This window comes from Populus alba, chromosome 12 (genome assembly GCF_005239225.2).
Source record: "Populus alba chromosome 12, ASM523922v2, whole genome shotgun sequence".
Lineage (NCBI taxonomy): Eukaryota > Viridiplantae > Streptophyta > Magnoliopsida > Malpighiales > Salicaceae > Populus > Populus alba.
The window spans coordinates 12,857,445-12,864,496 of NC_133295.1; positions in this window are offsets into that span (position 1 = coordinate 12,857,445).

Below are 7,052 nucleotides of genomic sequence, written 5' to 3' on the forward strand. Positions count from 1 at the left end.
ATTTGATAAATGTCTGTGTGACACAGTTTCATTCAAAAGACTTCCGCTTCCACAACGAGATGTTGCAGCATTGGCCAGATCTTAAAAGGGAAGCAGCTGACAGCAACCAATATAGATTTTGGAATCATGAATACAACCGACATTGAAGCTGTACCGATTTCATCCCTAAAGAGTATTTCAGAAAAGCCTTGAATATGAAAATAAAAGTCGGCATGCTTGCAGTGCTGGGAAATAATCAAATTAAAGCCGGTGGATTTTACTCAAGGTCTACAATTGAAGAAGCTTTTCAGAAGAAATTTGATACAACTAGTTTTGGACTAAAATTCTTTTGGAAAGAAGGTAAGAGAAGGTTGATTGAAATAAAAGTATGCACTAATAGAACTCACGTCATTCCATGTAAATGGTTTGAAACACTAGAGTGGAGGACTTGCGGTGGAGAAGAAATATGGCTATGAAACAAAGAAAATCTACGTTGGTAAGCCCATTTCTAACCTATTTTACCAAGTGCAACAAATCTAATTACTAAGCTTTATTTATAATGCTAGGCAACTATCTTCTTCAGGTTCTGCAATTGCATGTGGGACTGTTTCTGCAATTGCATGTGGTGGCTATTTCTGCAATGTCGGAGCTGCTGATCTGATCCTATCTTTAGGAAATGAATATGTTACTGTTTTTGATTTTTAGGTAGCAAAAGCTTCTACTTTTAGACTGTTGTAGTCTTGTTGATGAGTGCTAATTGAAAGGTTGTTTTGTAGTCTTGTTGATGAGTGCTAATTGAAAGGTTTAGATGCATTTCAAAGAACTATGGTTGCTTGTTATAACAAAGGATTGCTGATACTGTCTAAAATTAGAAATACTATCGAGTAGAGGTAGTCAGACTTGTAAACACACTGTTCATGCTAATACCAGTGACCAACTCTCATGGAGCTTCCTAGATAGTTTAATTAGCCAACAAAATATTCCAGTCAGAAATTTTTCAATATTTTATTATTTTAAAAAACATAAAATAAATTTTCGTGAATAGTCTGGAATGCTGAAGCTGCAATGGCGGGTGCTCACAGTTGTGGAAGACTTGTAAAAAACCCATGAGGCTGGAAAATCTGGATATTCATAGAATAGATTAAGATTGGGTGATAAATAAAAATTGTTTGGACTTAGCCAAGACTTCATTTGTTTTCCTTTTCAGTTCTGTTTGGAGGAGCGTTTTGGTTGGAATTGTAACAGAAAAATGATCCTGCAATATGACATTTCAAAAATTATTGTTTAGCTACGCAGAGATCTGTCAATGTCATGAATTTGAAACAGATTTTCCTTGCTGACCAATGCCCACAACAAATAAATGTGCCGATTCTTTTTTTAGCACGTGATCTCTTTCTCTCTGGTTTACTGATACAAAGCCTTCTCCCAAGCAAGAAAAGAAGAGGAAAAGAAATCCCTCCCCAAAGAGCCCAGCAAGAAAAGGAAAGGAAAGGAAATCTCTCCCCCAAAAAGAGCCTTCTCCCCAGCAAGAAAGGAAGAGAAAATGAAATCTGTCCCCAATGAGCCCAGCAAGAAAAGAAAACAGAGTCTTTCTCAAAAGAAGCCCTTCTCCCCTCCAAGAAAAGACAAGAAAAATGAGAACTCTCATCAAAGGGCCCAGCAAGAAAAGAAAAGGAAAGGAAAGGAAATCTCTCCACAGAGAACGGAGCCAATAAAGAATTTAGTGCTATTTGCAGCAATACTCACAATATATGTGGTTCTTGCACATGCATTCATCCCAAGAGATGTTATTGTCCCTCGTGAGTTTAGTACTGTTTATATATATTTTGTCATTAATCTCAGTATTTAATGTTTGTCTTTTTGCTTTGATTTTGAGAGATAATAATATTTTGTTTGAATTAATTTATTGATGTTGCAGAGAGTCAAGGAAAAAGAAAATTCAGTTGTAATACCATTCAAAATAAAGCTATTCGTCCAACTACAACACACTTTTCGTTGGTTCATACTTGGCCACTAGGGTTTTGCTCAAAGAATAGATGTCACTTCTCACCCATTCCAAGCACCTTTACCCTGCATGGTTGGTGGCCAGTTAACGAGATGGGACAAACTCTTCAAAACTGCGGTGGTCAAAGTCTTAGATACTTGGCAAGTCACAATTTCTTTAGCATCTTTTTTCACACAAAAAAAATAATTAAATTTTTTTTGACTTGGCCTGTTATTTTTTTTTTAATAACCTGCCTCATAAGTTTCAATGTAAAATCTAAATTGGTGTGAAGTAAAATGAGAATATTCTTTTGCATATCATTAGATATTAAATATTTGATAAATGTCTGTGTGACACAGTTTCATTCAAAAGACTTCCGCTTCCACAACGAGATGTTGCAGCATTGGCCAGATCTTAAAAGGGAAGCAGCTGACAGCAACCAATATAGATTTTGGAATCATGAATACAACCGACATTGAAGCTGTACCGATTTTCATCCCTAAAGAGTATTTCAGAAAAGCCTTGAATATGAAAATAAAAGTCGGCATGCTTGCAGTGCTGGGAAATAATCAAATTAAAGCCGGTGGATTTTACTCAAGGTCTACAATTGAAGAAGCTTTTCAGAAGAAATTTGATACAACTAGTTTTGGACTAAAATTCTTTTGGAAAGAAGGTAAGAGAAGGTTGATTGAAATAAAAGTATGCACTAATAGAACTCACGTCATTCCATGTAAATGGTTTGAAACACTAGAGTGGAGGACTTGCGGTGGAGAAGAAATATGGCTATGAAACAAAGAAAATCTACGTTGGTAAGCCCATTTCTAACCTATTTTACCAAGTGCAACAAATCTAATTACTAAGCTTTATTTATAATGCTAGGCAACTATCTTCTTCAGGTTCTGCAATTGCATGTGGGACTGTTTCTGCAATTGCATGTGGTGGCTATTTCTGCAATGTCGGAGCTGCTGATCTGATCCTATCTTTAGGAAATGAATATGTTACTGTTTTTATTTTTAGGTAGCAAAAGCTTCTACTTTTAGACTGTTGTAGTCTTGTTGATGAGTGCTAATTGAAAGGTTGTTTTGTAGTCTTGTTGATGAGTGCTAATTGAAAGGTTTAGATGCATTTCAAAGAACTACGGTTGCTTGTTATAACAAAGGATTGCTGATACTGTCTAAAATTAGAAATACTATCGAGTAGAGGTAGTCAGACTTGTAAACACACTGTTCATGCTAATACCAGTGACCAACTCTCATGGAGCTTCCTAGATAGTTTAATTAGCCAACAAAATATTCCAGTCAGAAATTTTTCAATATTTTATTATTTTAAAAAACATAAAATAAATTTTCGTGAATAGTCTGGAATGCTGAAGCTGCAATGGCGGGTGCTCACAGTTGTGGAAGACTTGTAAAAAACCCATGAGGCTGGAAAATCTGGATATTCATAGAATAGATTAAGATTGGGTGATAAATAAAAATTGTTTGGACTTAGCCAAGACTTCATTTGTTTTCCTTTTCAGTTCTGTTTGGAGGAGCGTTTTGGTTGGAATTGTAACAGAAAAATGATCCTGCAATATGACATTTCAAAAATTATTGTTTAGCTACGCAGAGATCTGTCAATGTCATGAATTTGAAACAGATTTTCCTTGCTGACCAATGCCCACAACAAATAAATGTGCCGATTCTTTTTTTAGCACGTGATCTCTTTCTCTCTGGTTTACTGATACAAAGCCTTCTCCCAAGCAAGAAAAGAAGAGGAAAAGAAATCCCTCCCCAAAGAGCCCAGCAAGAAAAGGAAAGGAAAGGAAATCTCTCCCCCAAAAAGAGCCTTCTCCCCAGCAAGAAAGGAAGAGAAAATGAAATCTGTCCCCAATGAGCCCAGCAAGAAAAGAAAACAGAGTCTTTCTCAAAAGAAGCCCTTCTCCCCTCCAAGAAAAGACAAGAAAAATGAGAACTCTCATCAAAGGGCCCAGCAAGAAAAGAAAAGGAAAGGAAAGGAAATCTCTCCACAGAGAACGGAGCCAATAAAGAATTTAGTGCTATTTGCAGCAATACTCACAATATATGTGGTTCTTGCACATGCATTCATCCCAAGAGATGTTATTGTCCCTCGTGAGTTTAGTACTGTTTATATATATTTTGTCATTAATCTCAGTATTTAATGTTTGTCTTTTGCTTTGATTTTGAGAGATAATAATATTTTGTTTGAATTAATTTATTGATGTTGCAGAGAGTCAAGGAAAAAGAAAATTCAGTTGTAATACCATTCAAAATAAAGCTATTCGTCCAACTACAACACACTTTTTCGTTGGTTCATACTTGGCCACTAGGGTTTTGCTCAAAGAATAGATGTCACTTCTCACCCATTCCAAGCACCTTTACCCTGCATGGTTGGTGGCCAGTTAACGAGATGGGACAAACTCTTCAAAACTGCGGTGGTCAAAGTCTTAGATACTTGGCAAGTCACAATTTCTTTAGCATCTTTTTTCACACAAAAAAAATAATTAAATTTTTTTTGACTTGGCCTGTTATTTTTTTTTAATAACCTGCCTCATAAGTTTCAATGTAAAATCTAAATTGGTGTGAAGTAAAATGAGAATATTCTTTTGCATATCATTAGATATTAAATATTTGATAAATGTCTGTGTGACACAGTTTCATTCAAAAGACTTCCGCTTCCACAACGAGATGTTGCAGCATTGGCCAGATCTTAAAAGGGAAGCAGCTGACAGCAACCAATATAGATTTTGGAATCATGAATACAACCGACATTGAAGCTGTACCGATTTCATCCCTAAAGAGTATTTCAGAAAAGCCTTGAATATGAAAATAAAAGTCGGCATGCTTGCAGTGCTGGGAAATAATCAAATTAAAGCCGGTGGATTTTACTCAAGGTCTACAATTGAAGAAGCTTTTCAGAAGAAATTTGATACAACTAGTTTTGGACTAAAATTCTTTTGGAAAGAAGGTAAGAGAAGGTTGATTGAAATAAAAGTATGCACTAATAGAACTCACGTCATTCCATGTAAATGGTTTGAAACACTAGAGTGGAGGACTTGCGGTGGAGAAGAAATATGGCTATGAAACAAAGAAAATCTACGTTGGTAAGCCCATTTCTAACCTATTTTACCAAGTGCAACAAATCTAATTACTAAGCTTTATTTATAATGCTAGGCAACTATCTTCTTCAGGTTCTGCAATTGCATGTGGGACTGTTTCTGCAATTGCATGTGGTGGCTATTTCTGCAATGTCGGAGCTGCTGATCTGATCCTATCTTTAGGAAATGAATATGTTACTGTTTTTTGATTTTTAGGTAGCAAAAGCTTCTACTTTTAGACTGTTGTAGTCTTGTTGATGAGTGCTAATTGAAAGGTTGTTTTGTAGTCTTGTTGATGAGTGCTAATTGAAAGGTTTAGATGCATTTCAAAGAACTACGGTTGCTTGTTATAACAAAGGATTGCTGATACTGTCTAAAATTAGAAATACTATCGAGTAGAGGTAGTCAGACTTGTAAACACACTGTTCATGCTAATACCAGTGACCAACTCTCATGGAGCTTCCTAGATAGTTTAATTAGCCAACAAAATATTCCAGTCAGAAATTTTTCAATATTTTATTATTTTAAAAAACATAAAATAAATTTTCGTGAATAGTCTGGAATGCTGAAGCTGCAATGGCGGGTGCTCACAGTTGTGGAAGACTTGTAAAAAAACCCATGAGGCTGGAAAATCTGGATATTCATAGAATAGATTAAGATTGGGTGATAAATAAAAATTGTTTGGACTTAGCCAAGACTTCATTTGTTTTCCTTTTCAGTTCTGTTTGGAGGAGCGTTTTGGTTGGAATTGTAACAGAAAAATGATCCTGCAATATGACATTTCAAAAATTATTGTTTAGCTACGCAGAGATCTGTCAATGTCATGAATTTGAAACAGATTTTCCTTGCTGACCAATGCCCACAACAAATAAATGTGCCGATTCTTTTTTTAGCACGTGATCTCTTTCTCTCTGGTTTACTGATACAAAGCCTTCTCCCAAGCAAGAAAAGAAGAGGAAAAGAAATCCCTCCCCAAAGAGCCCAGCAAGAAAAGGAAAGGAAAGGAAATCTCTCCCCCAAAAAGAGCCTTCTCCCCAGCAAGAAAGGAAGAGAAAATGAAATCTGTCCCCAATGAGCCCAGCAAGAAAAGAAAACAGAGTCTTTCTCAAAAGAAGCCCTTCTCCCCTCCAAGAAAAGACAAGAAAAATGAGAACTCTCCTCAAAGGGCCCAGCAAGAAAAGAAAAGGAAAGGAAAGGAAATCTCTCCACAGAGAACGGAGCCAATAAAGAATTTAGTGCTATTTGCAGCAATACTCACAATATATGTGGTTCTTGCACATGCATTCATCCCAAGAGATGTTATTGTCCCTCGTGAGTTTAGTACTGTTTATATATATTTTGTCATTAATCTCAGTATTTAATGTTTGTCTTTTGCTTTGATTTTGAGAGATAATAATATTTTGTTTGAATTAATTTATTGATGTTGCAGAGAGTCAAGGAAAAAGAAAATTCAGTTGTAATACCATTCAAAATAAAGCTATTCGTCCAACTACAACACACTTTTCGTTGGTTCATACTTGGCCACTAGGGTTTTGCTCAAAGAATAGATGTCACTTCTCACCCATTCCAAGCACCTTTACCCTGCATGGTTGGTGGCCAGTTAACGAGATGGGACAAACTCTTCAAAACTGCGGTGGTCAAAGTCTTAGATACTTGGCAAGTCACAATTTCTTTAGCATCTTTTTTCACACAAAAAAAATAATTAAATTTTTTTTGACTTGGCCTGTTATTTTTTTTTAATAACCTGCCTCATAAGTTTCAATGTAAAATCTAAATTGGTGTGAAGTAAAATGAGAATATTCTTTTGCATATCATTAGATATTAAATATTTGATAAATGTCTGTGTGACACAGTTTCATTCAAAAGACTTCCGCTTCCACAACGAGATGTTGCAGCATTGGCCAGATCTTAAAAGGGAAGCAGCTGACAGCAACCAATATAGATTTTGGAATCATGAATACAACCGACATTGAAGCTGTACCGATTTCATCC